A 27,337-nucleotide genomic window follows, 5' to 3' on the forward strand; every position below is an offset into this window, starting at 1 on the left:
TGTTATAGCACCACAGGTGAACTATGAACATTTTGTAGGGTCACATCCATCAGTTGTGAATTCTTTCCCTCTATGGTAAAAAAGATATCCTTCCTCCTCCCTGCCCCCAATTAGCTTTATAGTTTATATTTCATAACTAGGACTTTAATCAAAATTGACTCTCTCCCTCTGTTACAGTACTTCCTTAAACCTTCTTCCAAATATTTCCCCCATATGGTGCACCAAATAGTCTTAACACCATGTTAATATTAGTTCTTTCCTTTTCTACTGATTTGTGATGCAGCCTTTACCCTATATCATATTTCCATGTGTACATGGATGGCTTAGCCGCCCCATCATGTTGAGTTGCTTTCTCTGAGTGTTCCTATGCCCCAACCATGCTGTTTTGATTTTATAAGGGATTTTACAGCTATATCAAGGTCCTTAATCAGTTGGCTTTAAGTTCATCCTGGGTGGGCCGGACCTATCAGCTGAGCCCTTTCAAAGAACATCTAGTTGTCAGAGTCTAGAAGCAGCAGAGATTCTCTCTCCATTGCTGGCTTTGAAGAAGCAAGTTTCCATGAATTTTACAGCTGCAGGGATATTGATTCTACATTGATTCTATCAACAACCCAAGGCAGCTTGAAGACAAATCTTCTCAGAGTCAAGCCTCCAGCTGAGACTGCAGCTTGGCCAACACCTTGATTTCAGCCTTGTAAGACCCTGAGCAGGGGACCTGGCTGAGATCTGCCCAGGCTTCTGCCCTACAGAGCTGTGAGTAACAGATGAATGCTCTTTTTAGCCACTAAATTTGTGACAATTCATTAGGCAGAATAGTAAAACTAGTATACTACCTAAAGCTAATTAGTATTCAAAACTTTCTACTGACAAAGATATGCATATTATCATATTTTCTTTCTCTTCCTCTGCCTCCTCCTCATCTCCACTATGTTGATATCATATGAAGATTTAGTTCACAATTGCTATGAAAATTTTAAAAAATTTGAATAATTCAAATACTTAAATTATCTTATTTTTTTGTATACAATTAATACCTATAGCAGACATTACTGATCTGTAGCCAAATATCACTTTATTTTTTTGAGATAGAGTCTCACTTTGTTGCCCAGGCTAGAGTGAGTGCTGTGTCGTCAGCCTAGTTCACAGCAACTTCAAACTCCTGGGCTCAAGTGATCTTCCTGCCTCAGCCTCCCAAGTAGCTGGGACTACAGGTGTGAGCCGGCTAATTTTTTGTTTCTATTTTTAGTAGAGACAGGGTCTTGCTCTTTCTCAGGCTGGTCTTGAACTCCTGACCTCAAGCGATCCTCCTGCCTCAGCCTCCCAGAGTGCTAGGATTACAGGCGTGAGCCACCGTGCCTGGCCCAAATATCACTTTCATCATACTTTGAAGTCCTGGCTTATTGACAGAAACCTGATTTTGTTCGGCTGGTAGGTGCAGAGTCTTTGGAAAGTAGATTGCTCCATCAGGCAAGGGTGGGGAACCTGCAACCTTCTGATTTCAAGATTGTTCTTTTTTAAGCATCCAAAGTGGCAAGGAAAGCTTCAACTTTCTCTGCTTCACCTCTTTTAATAAAAGGATTTATTCTGTAAATCTGGATTCAGTCAAAAGGCCACATTCAAGGATCCAGAAGGCCACATGTGGCTGTAAGACCACAGGTTCCCTGCCCTGGTCAGAAGATATGTTTTCTCATTGATACTGTTTTGCTCTTTTTGTGTCCTTTCAATATAAGGTCTTAAATCTTTTTTAACTCTGGGACTTTCTCAATCATGATTTACTCAAGTATAGCCCACACCCATTTTACCTTCTCTTTTCACCCTGGAATTGCACCCTGGAATTTCACCCTGGAGTTGGATATTAAAATTTTTACTTTATCATCCAGTACTCTTAAAATTTCCCTTTCCCTTAGTCTCATCCAATGTCTTTTCGGGAGTTTCTGAAAATCTCCTAGCTCTGTAGTTCTTTCCTCAGTTGAATCTACTCTGTTATTGAAATCATCCTCTGAGTTCTTTATTTCAACAATTATATTTTTTAATAGCAAATACCTTTGGTTGGTTCATCCTAATGCTTGTTCCTACTTGATATTTGTAAGAATAATCCTTTAATACTGCAAACCTATTTGTTAAGCTTATTTTGAGTAGGTACTTTTTGTATATAATTTACATTGCTTCTGCTGTGTCACGTTGCTCTTTTTGTTGTCTTTTTCTTATAACCCTCGGCTCTTTTTGTCTTATAATTTTTCCCTAAGAGGCCATTTATATTGTCTGGAGCTTTCTTTGCTGTAATGTCTACTTGGGAGAGGGCTGAAAGCCTGGGTGCTGGTCAGGGAGCTTAAGGGTTGGAGAGTTGGAGGCCCTAGAGCCTCTCTCTTTGCATTCTGGAATGTACTACCATTTGTGTCCTCTACCCCTTCCCTTTTCAGTAGCATCCTCTGCCTCCCCAGGAAAACTCCTAGTATCCCTATCCTGGGTACTACTCTTATGAAGTTGTGTTTTCTTAGACATGAACTGAAAAACATGGAGAGAAGTCTCAGGGGCTGTTGTCTAGACTGCCTTCACTCCTTGGCATTGGTCCTCACTCGATTCAGGCTCCAGAGCTGCCCCAGATGCTCCTTTGGCTGAAGCATCAATCTCCTCTACTGATCTTCAGACTTAGAGCAGGCAGGGCAATATGAGGAAGGGGGAGGGGTCACTCAGGAAGCTCTCTTCTAGCCTAACTCCTTACCTGTACCCCTGAGTGTTTCGGCCCAGTCATGGGGGTAAGATTCTGAAATGGATACCACCTCCTGGTGGTGAGCACAGAGAGGAGGAAATGGCAATAACAAGACAGACTGGGTACGCTGGAAACACATCATTGTCAGCCTAGTCTGATTCAGTCTCTTTAAAAGTTACTCTGCTAAAGATTAGGAAAATGAGGTAGCCCTGGGAGATATCAACAAGGCACAGTGTCTTATTACAGCCTTGTAAACTAGATGAAGAAAGATGTGTAAGATCAATGAGTTGTACGTCTTATTAGATGGCTGTTGGCTGTACCCAGTTAAGTCAGTTAATTGATTGTCTACCTAAAGAGAGGATTCTAGCAGCATACTTCAGAGATTTGGCCTTAGCCCTATTCTGATAGTTCAATACTTACTATATTAATGACATGGTGAAATATAAGGGCATATTCATATTTGTAGATATTCAAAATCTAACAGGGCACTGTGCTTACCTTATATGCCAAAATCTGTTTCTAAATAAACATCGAAAGACTAGAGAGACGAATGCAATAGAAATGAATAAGAATAAGCATTTGGTCCTGAAATTTCCCCCCAAATCTAACAGCATCAAAAAATGTTGAGTATTTTAGTTCACATTAAACTTAATGAGAGTCAGTGTAATGTGGCTGACAAAATATGATTCCCAAAAGCTGCATCTATAGGAATACACCAGGAAGGAAAAGGAGGTAAAATCCTGCTCTTCTCTGTTCTGATCAACCTATACTGAGACAACTCAGTGCAGTTCTGAGTGTCGAGGTTTAGGAAGGACCCAGTGAAATGAAGTGCGTTCGTAGCATCATCAGTTGTAGAAAGAAGCTCATGACTACATCATCATCTAAGGATTTGTTTAAGGAACTTGTGATACTCATGCTGTGAAAGAGAAAGATGACTGGGGAGGAGAACTCTCAACAAAAGGTTATTGGGAAGAAAAGGCATCGACTGCATTTTATGTGACTCTTCCAAAGGACAGGGTTAAGACCAGTGGGTGGAAACTGCAGGAAGACAGATTTCAGCTCAACCTATGGAAAACATTTCTAGCAGAGCTTAGCCATTGGATACGTCATCCTTGGAAAGGGGTTGACTGATAAAGGAAACATTCAAGCATAAACCGTGTGATTCATTAGAGACACACAATGAGCAACAGGAGAGGTGATCTTTAAAATGCTTCTATAATACAAAATTGCTTAGCTTATTTGAGGAAACTTTATGGCAGAGATAAAAGAGGAACTGGGCCAGGAAGGATGGATAGGTATGACTTAGATCATGCTTTCTCCACGTGGGTGATAGCGCCCCCAAGGGAGTGAAATTGGTTCTTACATTGTAATAGATACCCATTCTATCTTTGATATTAATATTTCATGCTGGAAGAGGGGTGGTTAGGAAAATGTCTAAAAAGTTTCCTTAAGGAGGCCACAGTGAAAAAAAAGGTGTATTTATTTCTTATTGCTGCTGTAATAAATTACCAGAAACTTAGTGGCTTTAAGCAACACACAGTTCTACAGGTCAGCAGTCTAAAATGAGTCGGCAGAACTGTGGTCTCTCTGGAGGCTCCAGGGAAGCATTCATTTCCTGGACTTTTTCAACTTCTAGAAGTTGCCACCACCCTCGGCACATGGCCCCACATCACTCTCATCTCTCCTTCCACTGTATTAGTTTATTAAGTATGAAATGTCTGATTTCCTTAAGTACTAAGTTTGACAGTTGACGTCTCTGACATTTCACTTTGACACTTCTTGATTTATGTTTATTGTACATAGGTACATCATCAGTCTTTTAAGTGCATGTTTTGGCCTGTGATTATCTTTCAAATATTTTTTAGAGCAATTTTTGTGAAACCATGCGTAATTTTGACAGTCAAAAATTCCTGTTATATTTGAATATGAGTCCTCTAGTGGAACCAATGCTGCGCAGACAGCTCAAAATATCAGCAGTGTTTTGGAAGGATGCTGCTAATGCATGCATGGTATGTTGGTGGTTCCAGAAGTTCCATTCTGATGATTTTAATCTTGAAAATGAGCCAGGTGGATGACCTGAGGCCAAGGTGGATAATGATGAGCTGAAAGCTGTAGTGGAAGTGAATCCATCTCAACCTATGCATGAATTAGCAGCAAGGTTTGACATTACTATTCCAACAATATTGAACCATTTGAAACCAATCAACAAGGTAAAGAAGCCAGATAGTTGAGTTCCGCAAGAATTAAAGGAACATCAGAAGAGAAATTGTCTCGAAGTTTGCCTTTCTTTGCTGTCATAACATAAAGGTGAACTATTTCTACACTGTATTGTTATGTGTGATGAAAAGTGGATTCTTTTTGACAATTGCAAGCACTCAGCACAACGGTTGGATAAAGATGAAGTGCAGAAACACCGTCCAACACCGAATATTCATTCCAAAAAAGCTAATGGTGTCTGTTTGGCGGTCCAGTGCTGGTACTATCCAATACAACTTCATGAAACCTGGTCAGTGGATTACAGCAGATGTCTACTGCAACCAGTTGGACAAAATGATGAGGATACTTGTAAGTACCCGAGCTTAGTCAATAGAGACAGGTCAGTCCTCTTGCAAGACAACACTCGACCACATGTCCTACAAACAACGCTGCTCAAACTATAGAAGCTGGATTTGGAAACTGTCTGTCATCCACCGTATTCACCACAGCTCAACAAGCTGTGGAAAATGCCTTTCGCAATTTCATTTTCACTCACTCTCCAGGCTTCTTCGCTGCTGGCATAAACAAGCTACCATTAAGATGGCAAAACTGGGTTGATAGCTTAGGTGCATACTTTGATTAATTATGCTGCTGCTTGTTTGAAATATAATAAACTATACTTTTGATTCAAAATTGGACATTTTATATTTAATGACCTAATACATCTCCTTTCTTGGGTAATCCAGGATAATTTCCCCCATATCAAAATCTTACATTGGCAACATCCCTTTGCCATATAAGGTAACATATTCACAGGTTCTAGGGATTATGATGTGGATATATGGGGGAGGTGCATTATTCTGCCTACCAGTTGGGAAACACTGATTAATAATGTGTCATTAGTCACGTGTTAGGAGAGGAGGAACAAAGAAAGAAAACATGGAAAATTCTGTGCAATCATAACCATGAAAAAATAACTCGGGACAGAGATGGCCAACTGATGTGGATTCAGAAATATGCTACGCGCATATGTGGACACCACTATTGTAGTTTGAATTGTCATTCACTATTATCATCATAATTTTGATTTTATGTTTTGACAGGGCTAATTTTTAAGTACTGTTTGCATATGTAAATCCATAAACCCTAGTCATTCCACAAATTAGCTTCATAAAGCTACTGTAACAAATTAACACAAATGAAGTGGCTTATAACAGAAACTTATTCTCTCGCAGTTCTGGAGGGCAGAAGCAGAAATTAAAAATCAAAGTGTCAGCAGGGCCATGGTCCTTTTGAAGGAGAATGCTTCCCTGCCACTTCTGGCTTCTGGGGGCTCAAGGGGGTTCCTTGGATTGTGGCTCAGCACTGTCTCCATCTTCGCATGTCTTTCTCCTTTTCTCCCTCTGTATCCATGTCTTCTTTTCTGTCTTTTATAAAGACATGTCGTTGAATTCAGTGTCCAACATATAATCCATGATAATTACATTTGCAAAGTCTCTCTTTCCAAACACAGTCACATGCACAAGTTCCAGGGGTTAGGACGTGGATTTATCTTTTTTTCTGGGGGGGGGGGTGGCATACAATTCAACCCACTAAAATCCCAAGTCAAAATTGCCTCAAAGTAAAGAAATGGTAATTTTTGTTCTTAAAGGAGCCAACATGCTGGCCTTGGCGCGAGTCATTTTCTCAGCAGTTGTTCCTAGACATTAGTGGGCAGCAACATCATTTGGCAGGTGGTTTGGGGGAGGCCCTAAGAATCTGCACTATTTATGGACTCCTGGGGTGCGGAAGTAGTATATGATACTATTTCAAAACACTTACCTTGTTGCTTCTCATTTCTCCCCTCATTTCCCTCTTCCCTTCCTCTGCATAGTGGCCGGAGATATATTTTTAAAGCACAGTCCTGATCATAGCATTCCTTTTTCAAATCTATCATTGATTTTTTTTTTTAATTTCTTTAGACTAAGTCCAGATTGCCAGCTTGACATCTAAGCCCTCTGATGATCCTGTCCCATGCTCATCTCAGTCTCAACCTCAACACTCCAGTTCTAGGGGGCGATTTTCTGCTCTCTGTATCGCCTGGTACTCCCTTGCAGTCACATCACTGCCTTTGAGCTTCCTCTGTCATTGTCATTCATTCTTCAGGGGGGCTGCTCCCCGCTGGCATTTATTTTTCCTGCCCAGCCCAAGCACACTGTCTCCCCCTCGTTGTGCTCCCCAGACTTCCCAGTGCACAGGGGTCACCTGGGGAGCTTGTTACAATGCAGATTCTCACTCCCTAGATCTGGGGAGGGCTGGAGATTCTGCATGACAAGCATCCAGATGATGCTGATGTTGCCTCAGGGGACCACACTCTAGTAGCAAAATTCTGTAGGCCTCACCATGGTCTGCCTTAACTGGGTAATTGTGTGTGCGTTTGGGGGGCCTCTTTCCCTCCCCTGCAAACTCTGATCTCCCAGGGATGGAGAACTACAGCTTGCTCATCTGCAACATCCAGGCCTAGAAGCCTAGGCATATTTGCCAAGAAGCTGATGAAGGCAAACGGAGTTAAATTAAATTTGAACAAAAATGGAGGATAATTGCTGCAATTTGGCTCTTTGCTGTCTTCCTGCTGCTGCTGCTGCTGCTGCTGCTGCTGCAGCTGCTGCTGCTGCTGCAGCTGCTGCATGGTTGGCTCTGGAGAGGGGCACCCCGTGCCTCCAGCTGGCTTAAAGAGATGGCTGTGACCACTAGGCTTCATGAATCGAAAGTCTATCTGGAGTATTTTTATGCACCCAATCAAACTCTCCTTCAGGTGAAAGTAATTGTTTACGTAGTTAACTTCACCCCACAGATCCAGGTCACAGCAGCTATTCAGAGAGAACCCACTTTGCATAATGCTTGTAGAATCAGGAAAAAGCTTGTTTTCTCCTATTAATAAAAAGCTGTCTGTATTGAGAGCATGTGGAATGAAATAGTAAAATTCTCATTTAGAGGTGGGCTGCCTTATTCTGTTGCTTTTGTTTAGAAATAAACTGGAGGGAGGGAAGGAGTTAAAGAGTTGCAGAAAAGTTAAAAATAAAGTAAAGTATTTCTACAGGTTCCAACAGACTACACTTCCAAGAAACAGAGGTCACTTTGGTGCCTCTTTTCCTTCCGCATGCTTGGTGGAAGCATTAGACAAGTCAACAGGATCAAACAGAGCTTTAAAAAGAGAGAAAATGAAGTGTAGCTCAGTAGAGAAATACTATCATACCCTGAGACTCGAAGGTACAGGGATTTGACCAACAGAGCTGGGTGGGTATAGTGGGGTGAGCAACTCATCTTAGTTGCCTGGAACTTTTCTGGTTTTAGTATTGAAAGTTCCAAGTCCTGGAAAACCTCTCAGGCCCAGGCAAACTGGGAAATGTGGTCACCCTACAGATAGAGAGGGCCACCATGAGGAAAGTTTTAAAGCAGTTCATTTGGCTCCATCTTGTCTAAATTCTTCAACTGCTTTCTTCCTTCCTGGTGGTCTCCATCTGCCTTCCCACTGGCCCAACAAGAGGTTCCTTCGAGTGCTCTTCCCTGATCCACCACAAGTGTCCAATGCTGAAAACACTTAATGTTTGTTACTGCCTTCCAGGAACATTTTGACTGTGAACTCCTGAGGACTCTTCCAGTCTCGACGCATTTGTACAAGCTTGTCTTCACGTTTCATTCATAACAACAGTGCCGCACATTTTATTTTGCAGAATATTCTTCACTATTATTACATTTGCTAATAATTACAACTCCCCCATTGGGAGAATCTGTTGGGAAAGGTGTTGGTATGTCCAAATTGCACTTGAAAAACAATAGGCTCCAAAAGACACACAGGTGGCCTAAAGTAACACAGGTAATCAGACAGAACTGGGGCCTCAAACTCGGGAGTCCTGATTCCAGAGGCAGGGCACATTCTGTCATTGCCTCATTTGAGATGTTCCTTTTTTATCCGTACAGTGGTGGTGTTTCCATTCTCAAGTTATTTCTGTGTGACAGTCAAGTACTAAATTAGCCCATCAGTAACTACTAAAAAAATGCTACATCTTGTCTATGATGCAGGTATAATGACTGGGTTTTATTATGTTTTATTTCCGTCTCTGGTGGCCTTAGAACTCTTGGGCCAACTGGGAGAATTTCCTGTGTGTGATAGCTTTAGATTCAGGCAAGAGGCTGCTGCAGCCAGAGCCAGGTAGAAAGAGGAACAAGGACCAGCCAGAAGCTCACCTACTATGCCAGTGTAGACGCTGGGGAAATGGATCCAGACACAGGCTCATCATAGCTTTCCAGTGGGGCCAGAGAGCACCAGTGTCTAAGCAGAGGACCTGACCCAGTTGTAATGGTGGCCACATTTGGCCCAAGGATGTGTTACACCTGTGGACAGGATGGCATTCACATGCCAGAGACAAGAAGTTGCAGTGTCTTCACCTAAAAGTTCTGCACAACAGTGGAGGTCCTCTCCTGACCCTTGTAGGGATAATTCATGACAATATTTTATAACAGATAAACTATAGATGTGTGTTTTATTTGCTTAGTAACATAGGTTTAGCATCCAAACAGCTAAACTATTACCCACAAGAAAGTAGAAATGATTCATCTGATTGTTTTCCTACGTACAAACTGTTACTGAACTGCAGGATTTTTTTTTTGTTTGTATTTTTAAATTATATTTAATTGTAACAAAGGAATTCTAAATGAGGAATTGTAAGTGGGGAATTTGACAGTCAGCTTTGGAATTCTTTGCATTATTTTAAATGAGAACTGTTACATGTATTGGCCAATAAAATATTTTTAGAGTGTGCATTATTCAGACGGTACATTCAAGTTAGAATAATCTGAGTGGTGTTCAATAAATGGCCTCTTAAGATGATGTGAGCAGGTGATTGCAAAACCACAAAGGATAAGACAGGACCTTGGGCTAGTAATAAGGCGGGGGACACCATTATCAACCCTATGCAGAAAGGGGTCAGTGAAGGGAAAAGTTACTGGAACCCACAAACAGAGGTGCACTCGATGACCTGGTAGGTGCCACCACCTTGGGACAAAGGACATGGCTAGCCTGGGGTGACCTTGCCAGGTGGGAGCCAAAGGAATATAGTCCCACACTCCTTCTTCCTTCTGCTTTCCTGTTAGCGTTCCTCCTTGTCAAACCCAACCTAAAGCCACAGGGTACGGGGCCCAGAGGATGTGAAATCTATCCAGGCAGACCTCTCAGGGCAGAGTAGAGCGGGGATCTCTGGGGCAGAGTGAAGCTGGTCAGCACTCAGTTTCCATCATCATTCCAAATTTTCAACCTTACAGTGATCCTATGGGCAGGCTGTACAGTTCCTGTCTCCGTTTGTACATAAGGAAAATGAGGCTCAGAGATATACCTTATCATGTCAGAGATATCAAACTTGTATCTTTTTTTCTACAAATCCTGTGCTTTCTCTTCTGCTTCTGAATGGTGAGTTGGTAGATTGTTTCATTATAGCGCCATGTCCAATGGAGCACCGCCCCAGGGAAGACTAATACAGAAACTCAAGGAACTCCTGAGTTTTAAAAATAATCTCTAAATCACCTTTTTATTTTCTTTGGTACCAGGGCCCAATCACCATAGTTTCTTTCTCTAGTGAGCTTCAGTATCAATCTGACCTTTTGTGAGCATCTCTGAGGTGGTTCAGGCTTTGGCATCATAGTTTATAAGTTCTTCTGGGGCTAGCTGAAAACATTTTACAATGTGGGGCTTGTTTTATTTTATGGCTTAATATGCCTATTTAAAAAATATTTTCCTGTCCAAAGAACTTTCTGAGTTGCCCACACTCCAAATCCTGTAAATTGTAAGGAAACTATTTCATTACCTATATTTCTCAAGGCAAAGGGGCATTTATGCCTGCCTGGACAGAACATTCTCTAAATCACCCAGACCAAGATGTTTCAAGGATCACAAAGAAGTTGACCAGTATTGACGTGAAGATGAGAAGGCAGGCTTTCCCTTCCTCATCAGCCACCTTTGATTTGCATATCCCATTATCTGCTTATTAACCAGTGTCTTGTAACAATGGCAGGTTGTGAAATATGCACACATGGGCTGTTAAGCAACACACTCTCAGGGGTTCATCCTGCGATTACATCCCTGTAATGAAGAGGCAAAAGGTGAGGATGCAACGATGGGATCCTTGGCAATGAAATGAAATCAGAATTTGATCTAATACAACATGACTTGCTCATGGCACAGACAGAATCTCAAATGATCCATCTGAAATTTAATCCTTGGTATAATCTTCCTATTACATCCATTGTCCTCCCATTCATCTGAATGCCATACAGAGCAGTATGTAAATTAGGCTGGCATTATCACATTTCCTTTTATCTTAATTCAGTTTAATTGTGACTTCCGTGTTTTAGCTTAATTTATTCTGGGTATGTGTATGGTCCCAGTAAATTTAGCAATATGATGGGAAGGGAGAAAATGATACTGACGTCCAGGTCACTCATGGGCAGTACCACTGAAAGTGGGTATATAAAAGCTATTTCTTTGAAAGCAGGTGTGGTCAGAGTTAAAAATAAAATGTCTAAAATGCAGCATGGTTTTTAGAGTTTCCCATGTATTAATTTTATTCTTACGAGCCTTCCAGCTATTTTACTGATTGGACTTTATCGGATGTTAAAATAACAGAAGATGTACAATGCTATTTTGCAGAGAAGAGAACCAACAGTCAAGTAGTCACTGTGGGTCAGGTACTCTGATAGATACCGAACATAACACCATCTCATTGGATTTCCACAACAGCTCATGAGGAAACAATTGCCATGACTTTCTGTTCTTTCAGAGCCCTTCTCGGCCAATCAAGATACTCACAGGAGGGAATAAGGCAGTGTGCGGGAGGGGTTATTCAGCAAATGTCCTCTCTAGTTTGAGCTACCAGAACAAAGGCTCTTGAAGTTACTACCCATTCCTACTATTTGGGACATTTGTACCCAATCAGAATCTCCAGCCCTGGGCTTTGGGTGCTCTGTCAAAGCAGTATATGCTGCTCAGTAAAAAATTACTCTTGTTTCTTCCTGGCCTCTGGGCTATCATCGCTGGCTTCATCCTCAGCTAGGGTGGCCTGGGTCCCCCTCCAGGGTTGCAGCACCCGTCCCTGTGATAGGGTGATGCGATGCAGACCCTGCTCCCGCATTATCAGGCCACCTCATTCATTCCTCAGCTCTCTCCAGGAGAGCACATTGTTAAGGTTGTGTTAATTCTGGTATCAGGTCCCTGTGTCTGGAGTTTTCCTGATCAGGCATTTGGAAAATGGGCAAGCTTCTTTTTTAAAATGCAGAAATGTTAAATGGATAGAATATAACTAGGGTAATTTAGCCAATGTATTCATTGTCCTAGAGAAGACATTTAATGCCAATAAAATTAAAACCAATTTCTGTCTTCGCTTAGAAAGAAATTTAAGCACCAATGAAAATGAGCCTTTTTAAGAGAAAAGCAAGGCTCTCAGCTCTCCTTGCCATTGTAGTTGGGCTGCATTGCCAGGTCCTGCTTTAAATTTGAAGGTCAAATAGTTAACTTATGATAAATGATACTATATTGAGGTTTGAGCCAAGGCAAGGAGTGTGGGAAAGCTTATAAGAAAACCATTAAAGCTCCAAATTTGCTGACCTGTGAGGACTCTGGACTGAGAAGCAGAGATTCTTGCAATAAGTACGTACTTGTGAAGAAGCCAGAGGGGGTATTACTGGCTGAACCAAGGTCAGAGGAAAGCAGGGTATCAGAACCCAACAATAACCCCATTTAAGGTTTTTACAAACTTGTATTTACAAACCTGTACTCTGAAATTTCAGATTTGCCTTTTTTTTTCTTTTCTTCTTTAACTGGATAGAAGAACTGTTATAAAGTGCAGGCAAAGCGAGCATTTGGAAAGCAATTTCTAATAATGCTTTTTCTGTTTGATATTTTCTTTATGTTTGATAGGGCTTTGCTGCCCGGCCAATTCTAATAGAGCCCACAATTGACTTTCCATTCATTCAGTCCTCAGTTTTAATATTACCAGCATACTTTTTTTGTTATTGCTGCTGTTGTTTATTTTGCTTTTAAAGTTTGTAGGCTCACAAACAAGCACAGTTAATGTTAAAAATAACAGTGGGAAATTTAAAATGTATTCCATCATAACCTTGAGTAATTCACACCATTTCCTATGACCCCAGATTCTTTGCCTATATTATGAAGGTGTATCCCTCTTTTTTAACTACTAAAATTTAGTAAATGCTTGCTAAATGACCAAGGTACTCTACATTTATATATAAATTATCTCATTCAACCTTAAAATCATCCATGAACAAGTTACTATTGTTTCCAATTCTTTATAGGAGGACACAAAGTTCAGAGATGCTAAATAACTTGCAAGGCTTAAAATGTTAATTCAGGCACCGTATTAAAGCACTATACTAAAATGTTTAAGTATCTTCCAGCCTTAATAGTCTTTGACTCCATTTTTTTTAATATAAAGATTTACATTGGTCTATCTATGCTAAAATATTAACTCCAATGAGATCATCCTCAGGATAATGAGGGAATATTTGATTTCCTCTAAAATTTTTGAATATATTTTCCTATGGATTCAGTTTTTTTGCCAAAGAGAAAGGATGAGTAGAAACATCCTAAGCTGCCTGGCTTGCTTTCTCAATGAAGATGCTCAATAACAATGGAAATCATTTTATATCTTCATCACATAAGTACAAAGGAGCAGAAGTAGCAATTAAAACAATATTTAAAACTATATACAACATATTTTGAATTTTAAGCTATCAGTGGTGGTTATTTATTCTTATGACAATACAACCACAGAAACAACATTTTTACTATCAAGGAGCTTACTGCTTTGATTTTATTTAGATTTTTATTGTGGGAGTCTCAAATTTTTATACCTTTTAACTAAGGTTTCCAACAAGACATCCCTAAGGTGGAGGGAAAGTGAGGGGAGGGGTGGCAATGGAAGGATTAGTACCTTATAAGATAATGGTCACTTTTCTATCAGAGGCAGGTAGAGACTGGCTTGGAAATAAGATATTGTAGCTTTGCCAGCATCCATTTATCCATCCTTCTTTTCATTAATTTGGTCCTTTCATAAATATGTACTATATGCCAAGCATAGGAAAAGCTTTAGCAATACCGAAATGAATAATGAAGGTCTTGGTCTTTGGACCCTTCCAGTCTAGTAAGGTAAAAGGGAAACAACAACAGCAACTGATAACTATAAAGTATAAATAGAGTTACGAGATAAGACAGTGCTGAATGTGGGGCCAATTATTTCAACCCCTGTGAGGGCCAGGGCCTGCTGTCTAAACCAGAGTCTTAAAAATTGAGTTGATGTTTTCCAAGTGATGAAGTGGAGGGAAAATATTCCAGCCATAAGCAAAGAGATGAGGATTTGAGTAATAGCAGCAAATTGAGTAATAGCAGCAAATTTAATAGGGTTACAGCTTAGGGTGTACACGAGAGAATAGTGAGAGACAGGATAGGTAGCATAGGAAGAGCCAAGTCAAAAAGGGCTTTGCATGCTGCGCTGAATTCCTTGAACCCTTTCTTAGAACTAGCAAAGAATACTAGGGCAAAGGGTGTCATGATATAATTCTTAAAAGACAACACTGGTGGACAGTGCGGAGCAAGAAATGCTTAATTTTCCGATTCAACTATTGGACTCTGTCCATACGTGGAACCCTTCTTGTTAATCACCAAAGACTTCTGAGAGGCTTCTAAAAATCACTGCCCTTCGAAAGGGAGGCCAGCTATACCCAATTTGGAGTAAGGCAAAAAGCAGAAAATGGGAAACTGGCCAACAGTTTGGAGGCAAAAAGGCACATGCACATCTGTTGACAAAATCTGCAAATATAAAAAGTGCAGGACCATAGTAACAGAAGCAATCATGAGAAATCATTTATTGGCTGATTTTGGCCAATAAAACATCAATGGAAACCTAAATTTGGTTCTATTTTTCTAAACTTCATCCAGTTCTTAGAAACATGAGTTACAGGTGCTTTTAAAAAATGTCAGCATAATGTGGCAGGGCCCAGAAGCCAAATTGTTCATCATCAGGCCATTTTTATGACATTTCCTCATCTAAAATTTGAGTGAGACATTGGCAGGGGTTGGAGGGTGTAGAGGAAGGCAGGTCCCTAGCAAGTTGCTTTAGTTTGGAATATAGAGCTAAGATGGAAACAAATCTGCAAATATGTCACTATTTAAGTAACCACAGCTACTTATAGTCATAATCGTATGTTTGTCTACACTATTGGATTTTGTTTAGATTGTACTACCTTAGAGAGAAAGAACTGGACTTATTCAACTTGACTTTAGCCTAATAATGGATAGATGCAAAAATGTCACCTTGAAACATGACTTTTTGGCATTTCTGTTAATAGATTTATTTTCTAAATCTAGTAAATACCAATGATTGAATAATAATTTAAAAAATGAGTAAATAATTTAAACCATCTTGTGTAATAAAAATGCCCGAGTTACGTAGTGCTTTATTATTTTAAAATATTCTTACATTCATTGCTTTATGTGATTCTCTGAAACCTCTTACATTGGTAGCATATATGAGCTTGATTTTTAATGTGGAGAAATATGCCATAAAGGCTTTGGGAAGTCTCCAGTCTTATCCTCTTTTTCCAAGTGCTGCAAACATCGTATTTCTTCCATCACAACAAACTCACGATGCACAATGGTTCTGAGAGAGTCAACTCTGCAGCCGCACACACACAAAAAGGCACTTGCAAATCCATCTTTTGCTCTGACTTATGGATTACTCTGTTCATGCATAAAATGTCATTTTGAATTTTTATGGATTCCAGGAGAAATCTGGCCAGTTGGAATCCCTTCATCAATTCTCTTCAACTTGGCTGAGTGGGGCTAGGCGATATTCTCCAACTGGTCTGCTGCATATGTGCTAGTATTTCCCATCATGTACCCTACCCAGTCCCAAGTTCTTTATTCCTATTAAAAAAAAATCCCATTTATGATTACAGTTGATTTACCCCAAAGGAGTATGGTGGTCATAATATAAAATAGAATAGAGAAAGAGAGAAAAATGAAGCCAGTGTGAGCTAGTTTCTCGGTTTCTGCCTATGGTGAGGGAGATGTAAGAGAAAACTGCTTCAGTCTGGAATCAATTACCTGGCATGATAAATGACAAGGAAGGAACTAAACAGATGGGAAAAGGGGCGAATAAAGAGGACGACCCACCTGATCCTAATTATACACACCTACACTTGGAAATCTTTTTGCCAGACATCTTGAACAGTTCAGGACCAGGTGGAGATGAGCTCCCAAGGACTCAGTGTGAAAATACAAACCTCAGTGATGAACAAAGGGATGTGTAAAAAGAAATGGGGAAATCGTTGCTCCACAAAGACACCTGGAATGGAACATTCACGTCCTTAGTTTTTATACTCGTATGTATTCTGCAGATCTTGACACCCTCTCAGGGCCTAATACATTTAGATACTACTTTAGTAAGGAGATGTTGGGATGCTTTAAAAACATGATATCCATTATTTAAAAGTAAATTCAGAGGGCATGATGTATTTAAGAATTATTTTATTAGGGAATTTAGTAAGATTCAATGTATTTAGCAGGTCTTTGGCGGAGAAGAGAGACGACACGTGGCCAGAGATTGAGTATCGACCTCTGAAGACCAGGAAGAGCCGGAGGAGGGGGGCAAAGTGGCAGAGAAGGTGGGTCACATTTCTTGAGCATCTGTTGTAAGCAAGGAGCTTTGGCTTATAATTTCTCATTTTCATGATTCTTTGAGTTATATTTTATCATTCTCCATTTGCAGCTGGGGAAACTGTGTCTCACAAAAGTTAAGTACCTTGTCCAAGATCACATGCTGATAAAGTTTCAACCTCTTCATCTATTTGCCTGAAAGCCAGCATCATTCCCACTAGAGCAGCATGTTTTAATAAAGAGGAGAGGCAAGACCTGTGGGGGCTGAGAGTTTCTTCCAGACTTGGCTCCCGAGCTCCTGCCTCTCCCACTCTTTCCTCCCACTATTGTGTGATATTGGCACTGCTGCTCTAGCGCACCTGCAGCTCGACTGGTTGTACTGGATTTTTATTGTCAACATAGTTACACTGGGATGGGACCTGTGTTTCCCAGAATCTCCTTCCTGGTTTTGTGCCAAGTTAGAATGGGACAAAAGAGGGATTTATAACAGATTTGGGAGGTGGGAGGAGAGCAGCTGGTATTATTCTCTGAATATTTTTACCTGGTGAAATGTGGTGACCCAGCCCAATGCTGAGATCTGCAGGTTCTAGCTCATTCTTGCTCTCCACTGGTGTGAAGTTGGCTTTCTTCCTGACTGCCAAGCCTGCTGACCAAGGTGACCCCAGGGTCACCACCAGATGCTTAGTGGTGGATTGCAGGGTCATGGGTGCTCAGAGGCAGCAGCTTCCCTAAGCCTTCTTTACAAGCCTTTGCCGGCTCATGCACACCCTTCCTGTTCCGACTTGTCCACCCCACCAAGGCTGCAGGCAGTCTGGTTAGTGACTTTTCCTCTCATATACCGACCCTTGCATGCAGACCGTTTCCCTCTGTAGATCTCAAAGTTGCTTAGGTCTAAGTCCTCTAATAAATCTCTTATCCCGTAGAACTCCTAGTGGGTCTACCCCCCTGACTGTTTCCTGACTCATATTATTACAGAGAACTATGCATGTGCTCGTATCATCCAGATCCTTATTTAGGGAAGGAACTCTATTATTCCACAGATGTCTTGCACAGTTCTCTACATGTAGTAAATGCTCAACAAAGGTATCTTAAATTTCCAAATATCCGTTTTCAGAGCTGGTGAAAGCTCTTTTTTTGAACTTACAATATTAAGAAGATTATTCCCCCAAATTGGAAGATTTTATTTTCTCACTATGGCTTACTCACACCTGTGAGATTAATGTTTATAATATCACAAACTCCACATCCCTAGATTTCTCCTGTCTTGTGAGTCTTGTGAGGAATGCTGAGAGTAACCACATTCCCTGGAACTCTTGGAGAAGTACATGATGAGGTAGAAAAATGATGTCATTTGGGCTCAGAAAACCGGAGTTGGGGACTCAGCACTCTCAGCACTTTGCTGGCAGCAGGACCTTGATCAAGTCCATCTCAGCCTTGATTTCTTCAAATTTCCTTTGTAGATAATAATACCTTTAGTTTTGCTATGAGGCTCAAAAAATAAAACCTATAAAAACCTTAAGTGTTATAAATGTTTATAAACATTTACTAATTTACCTATATACATGTTTAGAAAATATGTAAAGCACTTTGGAGTTAGTGAGTTGTAGAATTAGTCCATTACTGAGATATGTTTTTATATAATGAAGACACAATTATTAATGATTAATAACTTGATATCTGTCCATAGGATTTCTCAAAATAGGTTACACCACCACATAGTATCTAATTCCTTGCTTTCCTTCCCATTGAGTTGACTCGCCATGTAATTATTTTGTCATAGAGTTTTTGGTCAGGATCATCATGAAGCTATCTAATCAGTCTATTATTTTCAGAATCCACTTTCTTCCTTTTGGAAACTGGAAGAACATCTTCTCATTTAAAGTAATTATAGATATGTTAGGATTTAAGTCTTTTGTTTTATTGTATGTTTTCTGTTTCTTGTTCCTCTGATCTTTTTTCTTGACTTTCTGTACGAAAAAAGTTTTTGAGTTCTATTTTGATTCAGTTAGAATATTTTTGAATATATCACTTTGCATAGTTTTTTCAGTGATTTCTCTAGATATTATCATATATATGTAACTTAGTGTAGGCTACTGGCATGGATGTTTTTACTGTTTCAAATATAGAAAACTTACTCCTATTTGTGTTTCTTTACCTCCCTACTTTTTAATATAATTGTCTTAAGTATTTCTTCTACATACATTGAGCATGCATCCCATATTTTTATAAATAATATGACTATAAAATAAGAGTTAAGAAACTCATGAGGTGAAGGATAGTCTACTATGCTTACTTTTATTTTTATCCATTCTGTTGTTCTTCTTTTTTTTATGAATGTTCTGGGCTGCATATATTATCAGTATCTTTCTGTTGGAGAGCTTCTATTAGCCATTCTTTAAGGGTAGGTGAGCTAGCAATAAATTCTCTTTGTGTTCCTTTATCTGAACATATCTTTATTTCCTTTTCATGCCTGAAGAATAGTTTTGCCAGATACAGTATTCAGAGTTGACAGTTCTTTTCTTTCATCAGCTGAAAAAAAAATGTTTTACCTCTTCCCTCTGAGTTTCAAGATTTCAGATGAGAAATCTGCTATCATTTGAATCAACTTATGTATAATAGATCTTTACCCTGTGGCTGTTTTCAATACTTTTTCCTTTAGTGTTCAGAAGTTTATGTTGTATCTTGGTAAATTTCTTTAGATTTACCTGGGATTACCTAGCTTATTACACCTGTAAGTTATGTCTTTTGCCTCTTTTGGGAAATTTTTTTTCAGAGTTTTTTTTTGAACATCTTTTCAATTTCATACCCTTTCTCCTCTCCTTCTGGAAGCTTTTTCTTATTTTCCCAGAGATTCCTGAAGCTCTTTTGATTTTTTTCCCAGTCTATTCTGTGTTCAGATTGATTAAATTCTATTGTTGTCTCTGATTCGAGTCCACTGATTCTCCCCTCCTGAGGTCACTGCTCTACCTTCTGTAGGAGGGCACAGTGCAGAAGACACTGGGCCTGAGTCTCTCATGTCACTGGAGGGAGAGCAGAAGGACTGGGACTCATGGCTGCTGCTGCTGTTAGCAGAGTGGGCTGCTCACCAGTGCCCTGGCTGTGGAGTGGGAATTGGGTTGGCCTGGAATTCACTGCTCTGCTGCAGGTGCGTCAGAACACCTGCTGCTTGTGGAGCAGGAGTTGGGCTTCCTGAGCTTCCCAATCCTTGAGTCAGAGAGAGCAGGCTTTCCTTGCTTGTTTCAGTTTTTTGTTTTTGTCTATGCCTGTTGGTGCTTCTGGGTTGCGGGTCTTTCCCGAGCCCAGTTGGAAAGACCCAGGAGGTAAGACAATAATCAGGAAACTCACCACTGCTTCATTCCTCAAGTCCTGAGATCTCTAGCCAGTCTGCCTTCTTTTTTTTCCAGGTTTCACAATCCTTTTATTTTTGCCTGTTGAATAATTTCCAGGTATTGTATTTAGATTAGGGAAAAGCAAGTCTATGTTATCTTTTTCTGGAACTGGAAGTCTATCTAATGTATGGCTTTTCGTATGGATAAATGTTCATTATGTGTTAAGCAAACTTCTAAGGTTTGAAACAGTATGTATAGCATGGACCAATTTTTGAATATACAGATTATATATGCATAGAAGATAGTTTAAAGAAATATACAACAAAAGATTAGCAATGGTTATTTTCTGAGTAATAGAATTAATGATGATTTTTTAAAGTCTTCATATTGGTCTGGATTTTAAAATTACTTTTACAATCAACATATATTGATTTTATAATCCAAAAGTAAAGGTTAGGTTTCATCATTTAATTGGTCTTTGAAAAAAATTATAATGGCTGGAAAATGAAATGTAACCATACGTGATAAGATTCCAATTTTGACCAAAAAACGCTTAGGATGGGTAATATGCTTGTGGTTTTTAAATCCTTGAAGAACTGTCAAAGTAATGAGGGATTAAACTTGTAATATGTTTCTCCCAAAGGCAAAATTCAGAATGAGGACAAAAATTATAGGGAGGGAACTTTTGGCTTAATTTAATATGGAATTTTTGTAAAACAAACCTTGTTCAACAATGGCATGATCACTTGTCAAGTGTACTACAGAGAGAGAGAGTTGTGTGTGATGGAAAGGTCCTCCAAGGTGACACTATGTCTGTCTGCCAGGTGCATCTCTGGCATTCTAATTATCTAGTATAATAAGTCAGAATGCCTTAACTGTCCTCTGGAAGATACATTTGTCATGTTTGGAGAAAGTTAAAGTTTAACAGAGTGAACATTTAATATTACTGCTTTCTGATTTATCTTTCCTTTGAAAGGGCCAAACACTTGTTTGGTTCTCTTGTAGTACCAATGATGGGGAGCTGATGTCCATCTTCAAGGTGAAGGATGGTGGAGAAAACTTTTTTTTTTTACCTTCTACTCATTGTGAAAGAAAAAACCCACAACGTTCCTCACTGCATCATCTGGTTCCTGTCTTGTCCAAATCTTTATCGTCTTGGAAACTAGATGAAGAGTCTTTCCCTGAACATTTTCCTTTGTGCTGAATAGTTTGAAGCAGCTTAGGAAGGTATCCTGAATATCAGAGGTGTGGAGCAGAGGTAGGGCCATGGGACTGGAAAAGCATTGCACAAAAGTACCAAGTCCCTGGCTTCATGTTTATGCTGTGGTCCATTTACTGTACAACATTGAGTTACCTCCTAGATAACCCAATACATGAGGCATTCAGCAGATGTTTGTTCAAGTAGCGAATAAGTGTGTGAATCTGTCATTTACTGTGGTTGATCTATGCCAGTGACTTTCAAATTGCGCTTAGAGTGAAACTAGGGATCTGGCAGATTGCTTCAGGATGCTTTTTAAAGAGAGCAAAGGAGTTGCAGTGAGAACTTTGGTTTAGTGCTTTGCACAAACCAACACACAAACAAAATCATGTAGCAGAGAATCAGTTTTTTGGGGGGGAATTCTGTGTAGAGTAAGAATCAGCTGCTTCAGTGAATTCCAAGAAGAGCTTTAGCTACTCAAGCTGTAGATTTTTCTGTTTTGTGTCTGAGCAGTTTAAAACATCTCCTTTGAAAGCAAGACAAAAACCAAGGCCATATTTCTGTATCAATAGAAAGAGCCTCCGTCAGTACAGAACATGAAAGGAGCTTTGAACATATAGATTTTGCCTACATCAAATAAAAATATCAAGTGTTATTTAAAGAACACATGGAGCTTAACATCTTTCAGTTCTCACAATGAACTTAAAGCCTGTTCTTTCTACCTATTGAGGGCTCCAAGGGATGGAGCCTGCATGAGATTCCATGGATGAAGAGACCTGCCAGTGCAGAAGGTCCCTGGGCTTTCAGTTTCTCATGGAATCCAGCCTGCATCCCTTCTTCTGTTTCCTTGGATTTTATCTCTTTCTTCATTCTCCTGAAGATTTAAAAAAACTTTTTATTGATATATAAAAAAACTTTTATTGATATATAGGTGCTCAACACATTTTCACAAAGTGAACTCACCCATGGAATTTGCACCCAGACCAAAGAGCTTTTACCTGGAGCAGAGGACCACTCACTCCACAGGCTCCCTCCCCTCCCAGCTGCTTCCTGAACCACACTGGCCTGACTTCTAGCACAAAAGATTCGTTTTGTCTCTTTTTGAACTTTATATAACTGAAATCATACAGTATATGGTATTTTATGTCTGGCTTCTTTTGCTCTTCATCATGTTTGTGAGATTCCTCTGTCGTTGTATATAGCGGTGGTTTGTTTGTTCTCATTACTCAGCGGAACTCCACTGCATGCATGGACCACAGTGTCTCATTCTACTGTTTGTGCACATTTGGGTTATTGCCAGGTTTTGGCTATTATGAATAAAGCAGCTGTGAACGTTCTGGTACATGTCTTTAAGTAAACATGTCTATGCATTTTTCGGGGGATACACCTAGGAATGGAATTACTGTGTCTGGAGGTATTGTTTCACTTCAATAGACTATGCTAAAGAGTTTGCCAAAGAGGTTGAACTAACTTGTACTCCCATAAGCAGTGTATGGAAATTCTTGCTTCCGCACATAACTTCCAACACTTGGTAGAGTGTCTTTTTAATTAGATGTTTTGATGTGTATAAAGCGGTATTGTCTGTGGTTTTAACTTGTATTTCTCTGATGATTAATCAATTTGTGCTCTTTTTATACATGTATTTGCCACTTGGATATCCTCTTCTGGGAACTGCCTGTTCAAGTTCTTTTCCCTTTTTTTTCCCCAATGGGGTTGTCTGTCTTTTTAAAAATTGTTTTTATTGGCATTCTTTTTATTTTCTGGACATGAGTTTTTGTAGGATATATGCATATATTCAATATATGTAAATACATGCATTTCAATTTTCCTCTTTGGTTTGCTTTTTCACTACCTTAATAATGTTTTGTTCTGCACATAAATGCTTATTCCAATTTGTTTTTCTTTTCCCCCTGTGATTAGAGTTTTTGTATAGTGCTTAGAAATGTTTTCCTACCCTGTGGTCATAAATACATTCTCTTATGTTTTCCTCTTAAACTGTATTGCCTTTGTTTTCATATTTAGATCTATCATATATCTGGAACTGACTCTTATGTCTAGTATAAGTTAGGGTCAAGATTCACTTTGTTCCATATGGCCATCAATATCCAGGACCATGTATAGAAAAGACTGGCATTTCCCTACAGCACGGCAGGGTCTTCTTTGTACTAAATGAAGTGACCACATACAAGGGCTGTCCAGAAAGTACCCATCCATGTAATATGAAAAATATGTTAATGGCTGAAGCGCTTGTATATTTGTGTTGGTTTCTGGGATCTCTGTTCTGCTTCATTATTCTATTATCTCCCTCCAATTTTTTTTAAAGAAATATAATATTACAGGTACAGTTAAAATATCATGTCCCCAGATTAACTCATTCCTTACTTTCCCTTTTCAGAGGTATCCATGATTCTGAACTTCATCCCCATGGGTAATTATATTTTTACCATACATGTACATGGATCCATAAAAACATAATATTATTTTATACACTTTTAAATTTTTAATAAAAGATATCATGCAAGTAATATTTTTAGACTTGCTATTTCATCTCAACATAGTTTTTGGAGATACAAACGTTAAGATACAATGCTTTCTTTCATTCACTTAAATTTTAATACATATTCACTGCAGTGAATGAATATAGCACTTATTGTTTATTTAGATTTTCTCCTTTTAATAAACAAGTAGTGTGTTTTAACTATTTTTGGCTATTACAGATAATGCTACTATTAAAAATTCTCTTATGCGTCTCTGCATATGTGAGCTTTTTCGAGGGTAGAGATCTAGACACAGAAATGTCAGGTTGAAGGGTGTTTAACTTTTCTAGATGTTGTGAAATGCTCTCCAAATCAGATGTTCCAATTTATGCTCACCATTATGGTATGGGACTTCCTGGTGTCACATCTTTACCAATACTTGCTTATGTTAAATGTTTTAATTTTTCTGATCTAATGTGTGTGAAATGAAACCCTATGATTAGTTTCAATTGTATTTCCTTGTTGAAGAGTAGGATTTGGCAACTTTTGATATATTTACTGATGATTTGGGTTTTCTTTTTGAATCATCACTATATATGTTTCCTACTGTCCTGTGATGTTGTCTTTTATCAATTTGAAGGTGCTGAAGAATAAACAAAGATTTATATTGAATTGTAGGTTTAGCAATTTTCAAAAGCACTTTTGTTCAAAACTGCAAAGTGGAATCAATAGAACAGGCTCTTATTTAAGTACAATTTTGTCCATTATAGCAATTATCTTTTCTATGGAGATTTGCTTTTTAGTTTAATTGCTATGTTTTCTATTTCAATGACTTCTAATTATTTCTGTGTAGTTTTAAATATGTGACCGTCTTTGTTTAATCATTTATGTTGTTTTTATTGGAAGTTATCCCTTTATTTATCTCTTTGTACTAAAAATACTTATTTTAAACTCTTTGGCAGATCATTTTTCAGCATTAATATTACTTTGAATTTGTACGTGTTTCATTAGTTGTTTCTGTTAGACATATTATCTTGTATATTTAACATATTTTGTAATTTTGGAGTGTCAACTTATTTGAGTATTGGGACTATTTTGTTTTGTTTCTTTCTCTTTTTCTCTTTTCCCCCCTCCTGTCTCTCACAGCCCATCCCTTCCCACAGAAAGGCAGAGTAGGAAAGTTATCAGTGAAATAGGTGATGCAAAGAACCCATGTTGGAGATTAGAAAAGAGACATCAATATAATAAAAAGTTAGCAGTAAAAAAAAATCTCTCATTTGTATCATAGACACCAGGCTGGGGTAAATGTAAAAATGTATAATATTGGGGGAAATTTTGAACCTATCCTGATTTTTTTTTTTAGTGAATGTCTAGTGTTTTCAACAAAGGGAGATATGAAAATAAATAATTTGAGTATCACATTGTAAGTAATTTACCAACCTAGAACATTTCTCCACTTAACTTCTCAACCACCTGCTTATACTACCTATGTATCCTGGAAGGGATAGGCAGCCTACAGATTTTTAAGATATCCTGACTCATCATGAAGAAGCCCCCATGCAGTAGGATTGGAAAAGGATTTGGAGTTACCACATTGTGTTTGACTCTGTCTGCCATTTACTGACTTTTAACCTTAGACAATAACTTCAAACCTAAGGTAGGAATTTTTAAGAGAAGAAACAGACCAAAACATCACGTGAGGGCTGCAAGAGATAGTCCCTGTAAAGCATCCATGTTAGGTGATTCTGCTAACTTCCATAGGTCTTCTCATCTACAAAAGTATAAATAATATCTAAATTATTACACATTCTGCTGTCAGGTTAAAGGAAATAACCAAGTCTATGGAAGTGCATTGTAAAATTAAAGATGATTCAAATATAAGAGAAAACTTTCCTGATCTAAATGAGCATGACTATTACTCTATCCTACTCTGCTTTATTTTTCTGTATTTATCACTACTGAAATTGATTTATGTATTTTTAATTTTCTCCAGGAGGGCAGGAACTTTACTTACTGGCAGAGTCTCTTGTTGCACGGTAGCTGTGGAACAAAATTTACAGAATGAATGAATAGTTGGTGGTTTTCATTGTTATGTTATTGTTGTTATTGTATGAACTGAATTACTTGCATTCCTGTACCTTTACACTAACCTTAACTCTTCCTTCTCCTCAGAGCCTAATACACACAATTCTATCTCCTTTAGTACTGTGTTGTTAGGTTTACTAATTTCCCCATTCATTCACTATACATTTAATGGGTGTTGCAAGAATCTCCTATGTTCTCCTTTACTCACGTGATGTCAACATAGCTGGCATATTTTCTTAGCATCAGGCATTCATAGACCTTTGGAAACTCGGGCTACTTATCTCATCATGATAAACTACCTACGTGCATGGTGAACTTCACTGGAAAATTAAATATGGCAACTTTAACATTTCACTGCAGAAGAAAGACACTATTATCTATTGATTTGAATGGATATGTTTACTTTTTCTTCTGTTCCCGGAACTATTGTTATCAGTTCCAAGCCATTTCTAATTCTAGGCTTTTAGTGATTTTCAGTGTCTTTTGCTGCCTCAGTAACCTTTTTGATAATTACATAAAATGTTATCAAGCATTGCAATCAATGGCCTTTTTAATCACCATTATAATTCTTATATTGAATTGTACTTGAGCAAATTTTATCTTTTATCTACAATAAAATGTAACTTCATAAATATTTACCTTCTTGGGACAATTGCCCATGCTAAATAAGATAACATGGTGCATGAATAAACTTACTTATTAAATGTGCATTCACTTATTCTTTCAGAGGAAAAAATTAAAGAAAACACATAAAATTCTCATTAAAGTCAGGGCTATTCACTATTCCTGAAGCACAGTATGACATTTCTTAACTCCATAATATTGCCATGGTTTATTTATTCAGGCATTTTCCTGAACCTCAAAATGCTGTTTTTCTTTATCTTACTGTCGTTTGTCTACTGATCCTTCATAGTTCAACTCAAATGTCATCTTCTCCATAAAGTTTTTTTCAGTGCTTCAAGTGGAAGTATTTCTTCTTTCCCTTAAAATTATATAGCCCTTCCAATAGTTAACTGTTTTGGGGGTGGGGGCAAGAACATGTAGGACATTTGTGTTGGCTAACCACATCATACGTTTTAAGTACAGTTGAGCCTTGAACAACCTGTGGGTTAGGGGCACTGATCCCCTATGCAGTCAAAAATCTACATTTAACTTTTGACTCTCCAGAGACTTAAATTAATAGTCGATTGTTGACTGGAAGCCTTGCTGATAATAACACTCAATTAAAACATACTTGTATGTTGTATGTATTACATACTGTATTCTTACAATAAAGTAAGTCATAGAAAGGAAAATGTTATCAGGACAATAATAAGGAAGAGCAAATACATTTATTGTTCATTAAATGGAAGTGGATCATCATAAAGGTCTTCATCCTCACTGCCTTTTTTTTTTTTTTTTTTTTTTTGAGACAGAGTATTACTCTGTTGCCTGGGCGAGTGCCATGGCGTCAGCCTAGCTCACAGCAACCTCAAACTCCTGGGCTCAAGCAATCCTTCTGCCTCAGCCTCCCAAGTAGCTGGGACTACAGGGACAGACCACCAAACCTGGCTAATTTTTTCTATTTTTAGTAGAGACGGGGTCTCACTCTCATTCATGCTGGTTTGAACTCCTGATCTCAAGCAATCCCCCTGCCTC

The sequence above is a fragment of the Eulemur rufifrons genome, chromosome 3 (genome assembly GCF_041146395.1).
Source record: "Eulemur rufifrons isolate Redbay chromosome 3, OSU_ERuf_1, whole genome shotgun sequence".
Classification (NCBI taxonomy): domain Eukaryota; kingdom Metazoa; phylum Chordata; class Mammalia; order Primates; family Lemuridae; genus Eulemur; species Eulemur rufifrons.